The 14,908-nt window shown below is 40.7% G+C and overlaps 1 long non-coding RNA gene across 1 annotated transcript; it reads left to right on the forward strand.

Annotated features, from left to right (window-relative positions):
• The first annotated feature begins 18 nt into the window (after positions 1–18).
• Positions 19–5,467, forward strand: LOC309378242. The gene is made up of 3 exons (XR_014171917.1): positions 19–127; positions 929–1,074; positions 4,709–5,467. It is a non-coding gene; the product is annotated as an uncharacterized lncRNA (long non-coding RNA).
• The last annotated feature ends 9,441 nt before the right edge of the window (positions 5,468–14,908 follow it).

The raw sequence follows: 14,908 nt of genomic DNA on the forward strand, positions 1-14,908 counted from the left end.
GCCAGGTTGCCTGGGTGACTGGGATGCCCTTCCATACTGGGGAGTGGCTGAGGCGGCCACTCTTGAAGTGTGAGATGTGGCAAGCTGAGAAGGTTTCCTACCAGAGCTTTATTGAGAGAGCCATCCAGTAAGCTCAGTGAAGAGGAGAAGCACTGGGGGAGGGGGGGAGAACCTTCCTTCAATCCACTGTCAGTGACCAAGAGGGCCTTGTCGTTGTCAGGAGCTCGTCCTACACTCAGGTAGGACCCTGGTAGAGACACATGCCCAACTGGAATGTTCTCTCCCTCCTGGTCAATCTGGAGCTTTGAAAGCTTTCTTCAGTCCGAACATCACAGCGACCAATGCCAACAGACACCGGCACACTTAGGGATCTGCAGAGCATGTTGGCTAATCTACTTTATTTACATATAAACACACATGGAGCACTGCAACATGGCTCCCTCTCTCTCTAGCATCAGACAGCAAAGAGAAAGAACAAAGGAAATAGTCCCACTTCACGGAACACAGTAACACAAACATCCTGTCTCTGTCACTTCCCACTTTGTGGAGTCAAAACATACCACGTCATGTGAAAGACAACAATCCCATTACTGCAATCATGGAGCAGAAATTCTAACAGTCCTGACATATGGTAGGGATGGGAGGAATGAATCTGTCTATATTGGTTTCTCCCAATTTCTCAATTTTCCACTTCTAGCTTGTAAATTTAAAATATACCATGTATGAGCAACTGCATGAGTTTTTCTACTGGGGAGGGAGAAAGTAAAACATTGAAATGGGGAGCAGGCTAGTTTCTCACACAAAAGATGAGAAGTGTAGTGAATTTGGCCTCATCTCTCAGGTACTATAAAAGAGAGAAGGGTTTTGTTTTTATGAAAGCAGGGAAACTGACCATTCTGGCTTCTTATTATTCACACACACACCACAGATGCTCATGGTGCCATGGGAATTTGAGTCAGAGTAAGGAAATTTTGATGGTGCAAGATTGATGTCAGCCTAACAATATTGTACAGCCTCTTCAATCACCACAGAGTGAAGGATGGCTCCCTTGTGATCTTCAACTCTACCCTCATGGTACGTAGCAAAATAAATAACCCAACAATTTTTCATGCCTATTTCTCCAGAATGTCCTTGTTTGTGCTTGAGCCCTCCACAGGTGCTTCAATAGCAATTGCATTAAAACTTAATATTTCCTATTTCTCATTCTGACTAGCAAGCAAGCATGCAATTTTTATTCTAAATTGCTGCACTGAGCTAATGCACATCTTAACCTTTAGTAACATTGGCCAAATTAAAGCACTGTTGACTATTGCAGTCAAGTTTCACAGGTTAAAAGGAAGGGTGAAGCTGGTTAAAATTTGAATTCCCTCTGCTTAAAAACCTACTGGCGGCTACCACTTTACTTAGCAATTCATCTCTTGGCAAATGGTAGTTTGACATCTCGTAATGTGACCAAGTAAGGCTATCATCATCACAGTTTGCTAATGGATTTATCCATCATTCTCAGTCAATTCTTTCAGAAAAGAATCCATGAAAGTTTGCTTATACAGTTCTCAAAATGAAAGAGGACTTTGTATACAGATTTAGTCATTCACACACAGTAAGCATATCCTAATGGACAGGAACTTGACTTGGAATGTTAATTCCATTCTGCATAATTACTGAACTGAGCAATTGGGTGAATGTCATGACATAGAGGCTCAAATTGTTTCAGGTTTTTATTCTTTCCAGTGGAGAAAGAAGTCTGTTAATGTCAATGTTTGGCTATTTACCTCACTCTATGCTAGGAATCAGCAAAAGAAATGATATATAGATAGATATAGATGATGGTCTGAAAGACTGTATTCCCTCACACAAACCTGCCCATGCTATGAGATCTTAATAGGAAACCTCTCAGTCCTGCCATCCTCACAGACATGCTTAGTGAGGATGCAGGAGAGGGCCTTCTCAGTCGCTGTCCCCAAACTTTGGAACTTACTACTTAGAGAATTTAGACTGGCTCCCTTGTTCTTATTCTTCTGCTAGCAGCTGAAGACCTTTCTATTACAACAGGCTTTTGGAAACTGAATGTATTTGAGGGAAGGGCCAATGCTGTGATGTTTTTATTGTTATTGTCTATGTTTAATGGATTTTTAATGCTATTTTAATTCTATTAGTGTTTAATTGTATTTTAATTCATTCATCTTCTATGTTTTCACCTTCTTCTATTTTATCTGTGTAAGACGCCTTGTGTCTTACACAGACACACACTTTTTGTTCATTGGCCACCAGGATCATAAAGAATGAAATAAAATTATGATATAAAAGAACTCACTTTTTTTCAGTTCCCTCGCTCTTACAAATATTAAGTGCATGGGTACATTGCAATGAGAACCTCTCAAAGTGACTTACAAAAAAATCTCACACTAAAAATGATATTAAAGAAATGTCCTTATAGTGACAGGATTCCTTAGTGTTGTTCTCCAAGGCAAAGCAGGAGGACTGAGCAGCTGAATCTCACTCAAATGATGGGACAGGCAAGTCTTCCCTTCATCGCAGCTGGTGTTGGAATTTGCAGCAGCATCTGATGGAAGGGCTTTGACACCAAAAACTGGGATTTCTTGGCCTCAGGGCACCACCACATAAGAGTATGGTGCTGGCTCAGCTGGCCTGTAATTTGTCAGTCTCTGGTCACTGTCTCTTCTGCCATTGTGGTCTTCACAACATGGTGAGCCATGGCTGGAACTAGAGTTCTGAGGCAATGAAGAAACTTCTGGAAAAACATGAAGGGCGTCCTAAGGGCCCTGTGTTGGCCAAGTGACAATAATTCTTCCACTTAGCATGTTTTTTATTTGTAGCCTGTGAACTAACTGATGTAATCTTATACTTCAAATGTAATGGAGCATTTGCCACAGAATGTCTCACAATCTGAAATTCCAGATACAACTAATGTACATTCTGTGAGCAACTGTTTCCTTGTATGCAGACAACTAAATGGGATTGGAACATACAGCTAGTTGAGCCACAACTCATTCTCTTCCACTCTGTCCAGCACCTTATCTTTTCACAACCCACATTCCTGGCTTGACATTCTTAATCCCTCCCCCTTTCTCTTCTAGTCGATTTGATGCTTAGAATCCTTTTCCAAGCTTAATTCAAACATGCAACAATAGTATGTGCTACCATCTGTCCAGGATCAGAATACAGATGTTTATTTGCACCTGGTCCGGCATCAGCATCAGACATTTTCATGCAATTATTTGTACCTTTGAGCCCCAAGAGTCCCCACTGGGACTGACATTGACATTCCACTTTTTTTTGGTCTTGCTTTTTGTTTCTCTTCCTTCCACCTTTCCTCATATGAACATGCCTGGACTCTGAGATGGTCATCAGAGGTCTCTCTCTGTCTGCCAGGATGAGAAGGTAGTAATGATAAAATGGAGCTTTTGTGTAGTAGCTCCCCATCTATGTACTAGCAGCCAGTGGAGTGAAGTGGTGTTGCTTACTTGGCTTCCCAATGTGGAGGTTGTTGTTGGTATCCGAGAGTGAGAGGGGTAGGGATGAGGCAGCAGCAAGGTTATTGTGGTCCAGGCACAGTGGCAGGAGTAGTGGATTGGCCATCCCACACCATTCTGCCTCACTGGCTGCTACAACATCAAAAAATGGGATGTGGGTGGCAGTGTGGTCTAAACAGCGTTTCCATGCGCTCTGGCCTCCATCACAGTGTCCTGTTGCACCAGAAGCGGTTTAGTCATGCTGGCCACATGACCCAGAAAAGCTGTCTGCGGACAACTGCTGGCTCCCTCGACCTGAAAGTAGAGATGGGCACAGCACCCCATAGTCAAATTCACCTGGATTCAATTGTCCAGGTGCCAATTATCTTTACAGCATCAACGGAATACTCTCCCCAGGAAAACCCACATGGCATCAGTTTTGTCCTACTTTTTTTAGTCTATGTTTTTAATAAGTTTATTTATTTATTTTACTGCATTTTATTCTTGTTGTCAGTGACTTTGGAACATTTTTTTGTTGTAGAAACAGTGATTTATAAACAGCCTAACCTTCCTTTCTTCCTCCAATTTCACAAAGGTGGTGGCTTTTTGGCTTCCTACCATTTTCTGTTTAGGGATTATTTTCATAATTCAGCACAAAACTTTTGCAGGTTTACTCAAAAGGATGTCTCACTGTGTTCAGTCAGGCCTACTCCCTAGTAAGAGAGTTCAGGATTGTAGGCTTTAGACTTAGTTTATTTAAGTAACTCAGCAGTTGCTACTGACTAATCTTAGTGAAGAGTTCCCTAAATGGTTTCCAGCCTTCCCAAAATTATGCACATATTTAGAATCCCTTGCCCTTTGGCTTACATTGGAATAGATGGAGGTCCATAATAGACCATTCTTCAATAGAAAGATTCTGCCCATCAACTTGGGGGGGCAACCCCTCAAATATTTTATTAGGGGCCTCAGCCCCTAGGAGTTGGCTCCTATGAGAGTTAGCATCCCATTTGCTGCAGTCTAGATCCAGAAGCACAGCCCAAGTGGCTGCTTTTTGTCAAAAGATTAAGTGCTCAGGGTTAAGTTTGCTTTTTCAAAAATGTGCTTGACATGGCATCAGCTTGACCCTGCATTAAATTTAAGGAAGTAAAGACAGTAGTTGTTTCGAATCTTTACATGAGGAAAAAAATGAGTTGCTGTTTAGGTACCAAAGACGTACTTTCTTCAAAATATCACAGATAACAGTCAACAATCCTCTGAGGGTGAATTCAAACTGCTGGAGAATCACAGCACCTGCTGTGGCTACAGAGAACAGGCTTGACATCTATCTTAATGTTTCTTAATGAACCTCAGAAGGGGAAGTAGATCTTTGGCGGCAACCAGAGAAGCAGGAATCCTTCATCTTTACACCTTGAACTACTGATTGTCAATTAATACTCCAGTTGTATTGTTTAATACTGCTTGATCATGGTTGTTGCTGTAGGATACTAATAATAATAACAACAGCTGTCATCAGTCATGCAGATCCAAATGCACTCAGATGCCTGGATGTATTCAGTGCCTATGCAGGACCCATCATTGATTTCAATAGAAAAACCAATTCTCACATACTAAGTTATGTACTGTACATATTTATTGGTTCCTTCGGAAAAAAAGCTGTCCCAGACATAGGGTATATATTTGGAGGCCTGATATCCTTTGTTTGGGCAAAATTTTGCATGACTTTATGGCCCTACTGTTGGGCAGATACAACAGTCATTTGTGCACTTGTGGCTCTATGTCTAAAGTTGATACCAAGACAGGCATATGACCAAAGTTTTCCCCATCCATGAATTCCCATCTATGTAATTGAAATGCCAGCAGTATTCTGGTACAACAATAAAAAGAATTCTCATTTCACAGCCCAAATGTAGGCTATAAATCCACTCTCCATTCTTCAAATTCAATCTTCATTTATTGTGAGAGAAAGCTGTTAAATGTTGCATCCATACATTTCATTCTTGAGTAGCTTCTTTCTTTGGGGGGAACTACATTCATTGTTCTTTTTATTAAGCTGTTGATCTTTTGCAAATATACACTGAAAATAACTAATTACTCCTGCATGATTTTTTTTTTAAAGGAAAAACTCCCAAAATATTGGTTGTATATACAGAAATCCAGAGAATGTTTTTAGAGGCAATGTTCAGGCTTATGTAGCGGGGCTTTCTTCCTATTCTTGGTTGTGTGTTAGAACTCCCCCTCCCTCCAATTTATATTACACAGCATTGAGGAGGGATAAAAATACTGAGGACAGGAACTGGCCCCCAGCAAATCTTGTGAACAAATTGGTAACATCTTCGCTTCTTCCAAAAGCCACCACAAGGGGATTGCCAAGAGCTCTCTCTGCTTCTAGCAGCAAGCCAGCAATATGTACTGGGAAAACCCAGAAACACAATTGCAGAATGTACTGTTAGCACTAGGTTCCTAGAATAAGTAAGCAACTTCAGAACACAACATTCCTAACTGCAGAGCATTTAATTATTCACTTATCATACAGATGAAACACCCATGGGGACCATACCAATAAAGCAAGAATGTCTGAGTGCAAATCAATATCCACGATGAAGCTATCAATATGTTACTTCTTAATTTGTTCTGCTAATAACTTCAAAGGTCACCTTTTTAACAGGCTTACCATAAAATTGCAAGAATGGAAGTACAGATATTAAAAAATTGGCACTTAGAATATTTTACATTCAATTACATTACCAAATAAAGCTGTCTTATGGAGTAAAGTCAGGTGAATTTTGCGTCTTTCCCCCAATCTTTTTTTATTATTATTTTTACTAAACTTGGATAGAAGAGAAAATGGTAGCAAACTGAATCCTTCTACAAGGCAGGTAGCTTGTCTGCATGGTGGCTGTATGGGGCATCTATCATCATAGACAATCTACTTTTGAGTACCATTTTTTAAAAAGGGGGGAAATAGTGGTGATAGTATTGACCTCATATCCTGCTTGTGGGCTTCCTTGAGACATCTTGTTGACCACTTTGAGAAGCAGGAGGCTGGACTAGATGGGCCTTTCATCCAATCCAGCTGGGATTGTTGTGTTAAGGAACTCAAAGCTTCCACACACATAATCCGGATTCTACACTGGGAATAAAAGTCACATACCATTTTTTTCTTCAGCACTCCAACTTACTATACATGATATCAGGGATCTCCACAATATAATAGTCCATAAAAACTCCTTAATTCAGTCTGGTTGCAATACAGAGGGAAGTAAAGGAAGTAAAACTCATGATTGGTTCAGATCCAAATTTGTTGCTTTGTGGCTTTCCTGATTTGACTTCTCCCTTGAAATCCACTCTGTTTTCCCTCCTGTATTGACTATTCCAAGACACCCAGCTTCGGGTCATGATTTGTGCAAACTGTCTGCATACCACTAATTAAATCTAAGGCCTCATCCACACTACAGTTATACCTTGGAAGTCGAATGGAATCTGTTCTGGAAGTCTGTTCAACTTCCAAAATTTTCTGAAACCAAAGTGTGGTTTCTGATTGGCTGCAGGAAGCTCCTGCAGCCAACCGGAAGCTGCAGAAGCCCTGTCAGATGTTTGGTTTTCAAAGAACATTAACAAACCAGAATAGTCACTTCTGGGTTTACAGTGTTCGGGAGCCAAAATGTCCAAGTACCAAGGCATTTGGGATCCAAGGTATAACTGTATATCTTATATCAATTGTATGCTACTTTAGTAGTCATGGTTTCCCCTTGAAGAATCCTGGAAACTGTAGTTTGCTATGGTTTGCTAGGAATTGTTAGGAGACTCCTATCTCTCTCACTGAGGTACAATTCCTAGATTTCCCTGGGAAGAGAGATGGCGATTGAACCAGTTTAAGTCTGTGGTGTGGATGTACCCAAAGAGCATGACTGCAACAGTACTCTTTTTGGTTGCCTCATTTATAAACATACAGCATTCACGCTGAAGCAAAAGTGCTCAATCTGCACAATGGTGTCAATGGGAAGTTTAGACATTTTGCCCCTGGTTCATACATTTTTAAAAAAGAAAAGAAAAACAGAAAGGCAATGAAGTCCCATGAGGGCATGGGTGGCATATTGATCTGGGACATCTAAACCAATACCTAATTCCCAGAAGGTATTTTTCCTACACACTCCCTGTCCCCACTCATTGTGAAGAAGAGAAACTTGAGTGGGGATTTGGACACCAGTGTGAACAGCATCTACAGTGGAACTTTGGTTGTCAAATGTAATCCATTCTGGAAGACCGTTCGACTTCTGAAACGTCCGACAATCAAGGCACAAAGGGCTGTTGGCAATTTTCATTGAGAAAATGGAAAAGCACACGGCGGAAGCCGTTCGACTTCTGAGGCGCGTTCAAAAACGGAAGCAATTACTTCCAGGTTTTCAGTGTTCAGGTTCCGAAATGTTTTGCTTCCGAGATGCTCGAAAACCAAAGTTCCACTGTATTATTTTGGCAACAGCACTGCTACATGTGGACATCTGCAAAAAAATTAATTTAGGCATTTAGTGGTTGTTTTGATCATGGCCATAGAAAAAGGGGGGCGGGGAGATGCATCAATTAAGGGTCCTTCCTCTAAGAATGTTAATGTTTACTCAGGAGCTGGTGGACAGAGTTCTATGAAACTCAAAACTCATTAAACTAACTCTTTAAATGTAACTGGTCAAGCAGAAGCGATCACCTAAACTATTTTACAATTTATTTAACTTCTTTGGACAGACACACTCTTTTTACTGAATACTAATTCCAGCTAGATAGTAATGTATTGCTTTTTCTAATGCTTAAATTGGCATGAACAGAACACCAGCCACTGTATAAACTATGGCATGTTGCTTTGTGGGGAGAGTTGGAATACCACTTTTCCTGCTTAGTAACCACCAAGATTCATTTTATTCCACTGTAAATTAATCCATCCATTTGTTTGGTGGCATTGCAAAAAAAAAAAAAAAACCTCCATTGTACTTTAGAGCCTGTAAATTCTTATATCTGAAAACAACCAAACATATTAGCGTTACCCTTGGTGATGTACAAAAGGCAGAGAAAACTCAAATGGATTTTTGAGGGGGGGCCCAGGGCTGTAAAATAAGACTTTGACATTCCCATCCATTAAATAAGCACATAAGCACTACAATGATATGAATTTCTTGGCCTGAAATGGTGTTATATTTCAAGGGGATTAGAGTTTTCACCTCCTGGGTAGCTGCTGGAAAACGGTAAAATAAACCCTTTTGAGACATATGGAGATTTGAACACAATCAGTACTGACAGGTTTCACATCTACAAATTTATAGCTTGATCCACAACATTGTTAAGCTTGAATACTAGAATATGAACCCATTTTTGTTCCATTGGCTTCAAGCTCAACTTAAATCCAAGTATTTGGCCATAAGTGAGTCATGGATCTAGCTGTCTATAAAATGGAAATGAAAAGCACTTCATTTTATTCAGTCCCAAACTCAAGTGTATGAGCAGGCAGCCCTGAAGACAAGGAGCTGTTGTCTCTGGGCTACTGACTACACCTCTCTTCCCTTCAGTAATACACATTGCTATCATTCACACTTTTAAGTGTTAATTTCCTCTCATTTAATTGCCTGCCCAGCAAATTAGCACTCTGAGTCTCTCTGGTGATGTTGCTACCTGGAAATGTGCAGTTAAGGCTTCTCCAGGAAATGTGTTGCCTTAGATCAACTGTGCCGTTTACACTTTGTGCAAAACAGGATCATGTTCTGGAGATTTGTAAAAATTAAGAGAGGGGATTCATGGGGGGAGAGAGAGAAGGAGAGAGGACAGTGTGTTCCAATAACAGAACAAAATACTTGCACATATAAAGATCACTGCTGGATAAAAAGATTTAGGAGTCTCAAGCTTCCAAAGGTGGTTTCAGGGCAATCGTCAAGGGTTGGTACTGTTGGGGACCTGCCAAGCCCCTTTGGCCTCACTATTCCTCTTTCTTTGCTCTCGTGATCTGCCCAAGGGGGAGGGCAAAGGAATAGGCAACATTGGCAGCAGCAGGTCCAGTAGAGTTGACTGGGGGAGGGCAGGAATAAGCCTCAAGCTCAAGCCTCAAGCTCAAAGGGAACACTTACTAATTTTTTGGCATTTGATGACTTCCACAAATTGTTTCTTTGCACATTAGACCAAAACTTGACACTGCCTCAGTTAGAAAAGCCCGTTTGTGTGTGTGTGTGTGTGTGTGTGTGTGAGAGAGAGAGAGAGAGAGAGAGACTTAAATTGTGTGTGTGTGTATGTGTGTACAAAATATGTCACACTCTCTTTTGTTAGTGCCTTATCCCCCCATAAATACATGCTCTGTTTTTTGTTTTTTATTTTATTATGGGTAGAGGTGTGAAGAGCTGAAAGTGGCCCAGGTTTCTCTGGACATTGTGAGAGGGCCTGGGCAGCAGTGAAGAGGAGGTGTGCCAAGTCAGGGAAGGGGCTCACTGAGAGCATCTTGACTCAGGCCAACACCCCTCCCCTCCTGCAAAAAACAAACAAACAGAGTAAGTATTGGTGTGGTTGATGCAGTTCAGACAGGAATAGGATAAAAAGGTAAAGGAACCCCTGACCATTAGGTCCAGTCATGACCGACTTTGGGTTGTGGCGCTCATCTTGCTTTATTGGCTGAGGGAGCCAGTGTTTGTCCGTAGACAGCTTCCGGGTCATGTGGCCAGCATGACTAAGCTGTTTCTGGCGAACCAGAGCAGCACACGGAAACGCCGTTTACCTTCCCGCCAGAGCGGTGCCTATTTATCTACTTGCACTTTGTGCTTTCAAACTGCTAGGTTGGCAGGAGCTGGGACCGAACAATGGGAGCTAACCCTGTTGCAGGGATTTGAACCGCCGACCTTCTGATTGGCAAGTCCTAGACTCTGTGGTTTAACCCACAGTGCCACCTGTGTCCCAGGAATAGGATACTTCTCATCAAAAAAGCTGATTTTCAGCTGGCTTCCTCACCTTCAGAGGAAGCTGCCAGCAGCAAAAGGGAAGTGTTGCAAAGGGCAATGATGGTGAATTCTCTTCCTCAGCCTCCTGGATGTGCCAGTTATAAGTGCTGATCTGATCAGATTGGGACGCAAGAGAACTCAATTGCATAGCCTATTCTCTGTATGTAGAGAGAGTTGCTGGAAGCTGCCCAGAGTGGCTGGGGCAACCCACTTCAGATGGACTGCATGTAAGTATTATTATTATTATTATTATTATTATTATTATTATTATTATTATTATTAGAATAAGAGATCCTCTGAAGTATATTAGGCCTGCCAAATTGCAGACAAGTAAGTACATGGAACTTTTTGGGAGGGAATAAAAGGGATTCCTTTTCCTCCATGATCCTTTATGCTAAGCGAGAGGCTGGGATTTTTCTTACATTAAACTGAGGCGGCTGATCGGTGTGTATTTTTGCTTGTCCTATTTAAAACTTTGCAGCTTCACACTACCCTCTCTTTCTGATGGTTGTTTATGTTCTCCAGTAGGCTTCCTGACAGGCCATCATAGGACCCTGATATATATTTTTTTAATAATATATTTATTAACATTTTCACAAGTATTATAAAACACAAAAATCACACACAAAAAAGACACAAAAAGTATAAAAAAGAAAAAAGAAAATCAAAAATAAAAACAAACAAAAATCACATGTATAATTTCATTCCCTTATATTCGTGAAAATAACTTTCCCGACCTCCTCATACCTCTCCTTACTGCATTCCATTCTCTAATTAGTTTGTCTTCAACAAATCCTTCCCTTAGTTTAGATTAACCTTCTTAACAATTCTTTCCATATTACATAATGATTACAGCTAGCAACACCTTAATTTCAGAATCAGCATCATCTTAGCATTCAATAATTTTGCAATATTTCTTAAGATAATCTTTAAATTTCTTCCAGTCTTCTTCCGCAGTCTCTTTCCCCTGTTCTCGGATTCTGCCAGTCATCTCTGCTAGTCCCATATAGTCTATAACTTTCATCTGCCATTCTTCCACAGTGGGTAGTTCTTCTGTCTTCCAATACTTTGCAATAAGTATTCTTGCTGCTGTTGTAGCATACATAAAAAAGTCCTATCCTTCTTTGATACCAATTAGCCGACCATACCCATCATAGGACCCTGATAACCCTTATAATGTGAGGGTGTTTAGAACACTACCTGAATAGCTTTAGGTGTTTTTTGTTGCTGTTAAAGCAGAGCAACATAGGGTTGTTTTTTAAACTTAATTAGGTGTTTATCTTTAAAAACAAAGCTGCACTTTAACAACAACAATCCAGAGCTCCTCAGTACTCCATAGACAATATTTTTGACAGTCTCATTTCTTGCAAAACCCATGGATCTAGAGAAACATGGAGATATTATATAGGAGGAAACAGACCTGTATCAGTACAGAAAAGTGAGCAATAGCACTCTGTAGTTTTGAGAAGCAGGTTTATTGACATCATGTTCCATCTCCAAATCCCCTTTGAATTTGCCTTGATACTAAGACACCACACATAGCTGATACACAGCCTATTAGAATTTTTCAATGGAATCTCTGATCTGGACCCTGTGTAGAAATAAATGAGCTTCCAACCCAAGAATGAGTTTCAAAGCTTTACTGCAGAACAGTCTTAAATACTAGTTACAAAAGATACGTGTTTCAGGAACAAAATACAAAGTAACACATTACACTCAAGTAGCAGGCAATGCTGTTCAGTCAGTCCCTTGTGCAGTTCAGTAAACTTTCCTCTCTCTGATCCAAGAGAGACATCCTAAGCTTCTTCATCACTGCCGAGCTTAGCTTCACCTGCCACTGCTACTGCTAGCCATCACTGACTGCTCAAGTTTCCCCTCCTGCTGTGAAAAACACCAGCCTTCTGCTTTCACCTAGAGTGGAACCTCTGCTTAATATTAATTTATCTGCCTTGCAAATGCAGAAGGGGGGGGGGAGTTTTAATGTCAATGCATACAAACATTACAGTTTATGTATATTCAACTTAAAACTTTAGCATACCCTGCACATTGTATGTTGCATATTTCCCCATGAAAAAGAGAAGGGCAGAAAACCAGAGAGGGTAAGTAGAACTGCTGAAGTTTATGGAACATTTGCAGTTAGGTCATATTGTGCCACACATTAAACAGGGAATGAGAAAAGAAGAAAGAGGGTGTTGTACATTACAACATGAAAACTGACTCTCTTGCTGCTGGCTTGGGCTAAAGGAGAAGTTGGGTCTGATAAACACAGGCATTTTGCTTTCTCTTTTATTCAAAGGTGGGAATATAATTTTTATACAGTGGTACCTCGGGTTACATACGCTTTAGGTTACAGACTCTGCTAACCCAGAAATAGTACCTCGGGTTAAGAACTTTGCTTCAAGATTAGAACAGAAATCGTGCTCCAGCGGCACAGCGGCAGCAGGAGGCCCCAGTAGCTAAAGTGGTGCTTCAGGTTAAGAACAGTTGCAGGTTAAGAACGGACCTCTGGAACGAATTAAGTACTTAACCCGAGGTACCACTGTATAAATAAAATACAATGCACAAATCCTGGAAATGTACGGCTACCACTGATTTTAAAAACAGCAATATGGTATCATCTGCCTTATGCTTAGTCCTTCCTCCAGTTGTCTTTTTGACAAAATCAGCCTTGAGCCAAGCACCCACACTTGACAGGCCGTGGAGCAGGGTGCATGTGTGCAAAGAGGCCTTCTCCCCCCCCCCCCCGCTCCCTACAAAGCCCCATTTCTTCATTAGCTCCCTTGCCAGCTGGCTGCCCTCCAAGATTCAGCAGAAGCAACTTAGTCCTAACGCTGTTCTAGGCACAGCTGCAGTGGGATTCATCTTGTCAGCACTCATGAAAGAACGAAGTGAACTGAGATGACAATTTAACAATATTGCGCCGTCAACCATTTGGTGCCTTCAAACCTAGGCTGGCACAATTTTTTAACAGCTATAATTCACATGCTTAGACTTTGCACGGGTGATAGAATCGGGAGTGTTTACAGGTGAAATAATTGTAATTAGTGCTATCTTTACATTTGACTCTTCCACTTTCATGTATATAATGCAGGTTCCAAGTCCTGATAGAAGGGGAGTACACTACTCTAGCTCTGTGCTATAGTAGCCCCTTTCCTCTGCTATCTTTAGCTGGTACATTTTAATTTTCTGAAGGAGCCAGAAGATTGAAACCTTCTCCCAGCCCATCCTGCATGCAAGGCAGATGCTGGGAAGGCAAGGGAAGTAATTATGCCCCTTCCGTTCACTATATTGACCCTGCTTAGCATTAACTTTTATGTGTAATTAATGCTTGTAGATCAGTCAGGCTCAAGTTTTGAAGTGAAATTTTATCTGATTGCAGGCATTACTAATGCTAACCTGATCCTTATCTGTTGAAAGAAAAAAAGCAGCTCTTAACAGGCATGCACAGCCCTTTTTACAACTGCACATACCTTACTGGAAATTACAAAAAGGCCCATTGTGCAAAATAGATACTAAATGGACATTTGAAGTTACAAGGACATATTTGCACTTTCAGTTAGTCCGATCGGTGCAATCTGTTAAATTGCACTTTGTTCCAAAAAGTCTATAAAGATAAATGTTTGACTACAATATTTGAAAACACTTTTCCTATCTAGGTCTTTATCCTTTGGCCCAGAAAACATCTCAGTGATGAAAATATTCTGGAAGAGAGATTGTATCTTGATGCAACCATTGCTAAACATTTCAATGCTTAGCGGTGCCAAATCTTTCACAATCTGTAGTGTTTTAGCACCCCCCTCCCTCAAACACAAGTATCATCTTTGTTCATAATGCCATATTCTGTCTTTAGTCCAAGATGTTAAGCCACTTGGAAAAAAGAAAGAGAGAAAAACTCACTTCCAGGAAGTTTGAACTGGCTGCTTTCCCAAAGGATTGCAGGAGAGTGCCAACATTTCCCATTTTGCTAACTCAAAATGTGCCAGTGTTCAAGTTTAAAAACAAATGTAAAGCAGGAACTTTTTAATATATATGCCAAAGGGGGAGTTAGTTGAGCAGTTAAAGCCCATTATGACAGGCCATAGTGCACATTTACCAGGCCTTATGAAAGATGTGCACATCGTCCATCCATGAAGAGGAACGTGTTCACATTTCCCAGTCAATATACAAAATCCCCAACAGGCCTTGAGCATATATTGACTCATTTTTGCACATTCTCTGATAATTATGTATAACCCCGACAGCCCTAGAGAAGTGTGAATTTATTGGCTGAATTTTGTACATTCTCTGGCTATTATGTGTAATCTCCATTGGGCTTTGCAAATGTGCATATCTTGATTGTATTTTGTATACTCTCTGGGCAATATGCAAATTCTCCAGTTAGTGTTTAGGAAGCATTGAATTCTGTCCATATATCAGTAATGTTTTGTACATTCTCTGAGAAATATACATCATCTCAATGAAACTGAGAAATGT

This window comes from Podarcis melisellensis (genome assembly GCF_964234715.1).
Source record: "Podarcis melisellensis genome assembly, chromosome: 9".
In the NCBI taxonomy this organism is placed as follows: Eukaryota; Metazoa; Chordata; class Lepidosauria; order Squamata; family Lacertidae; genus Podarcis; species Podarcis melisellensis.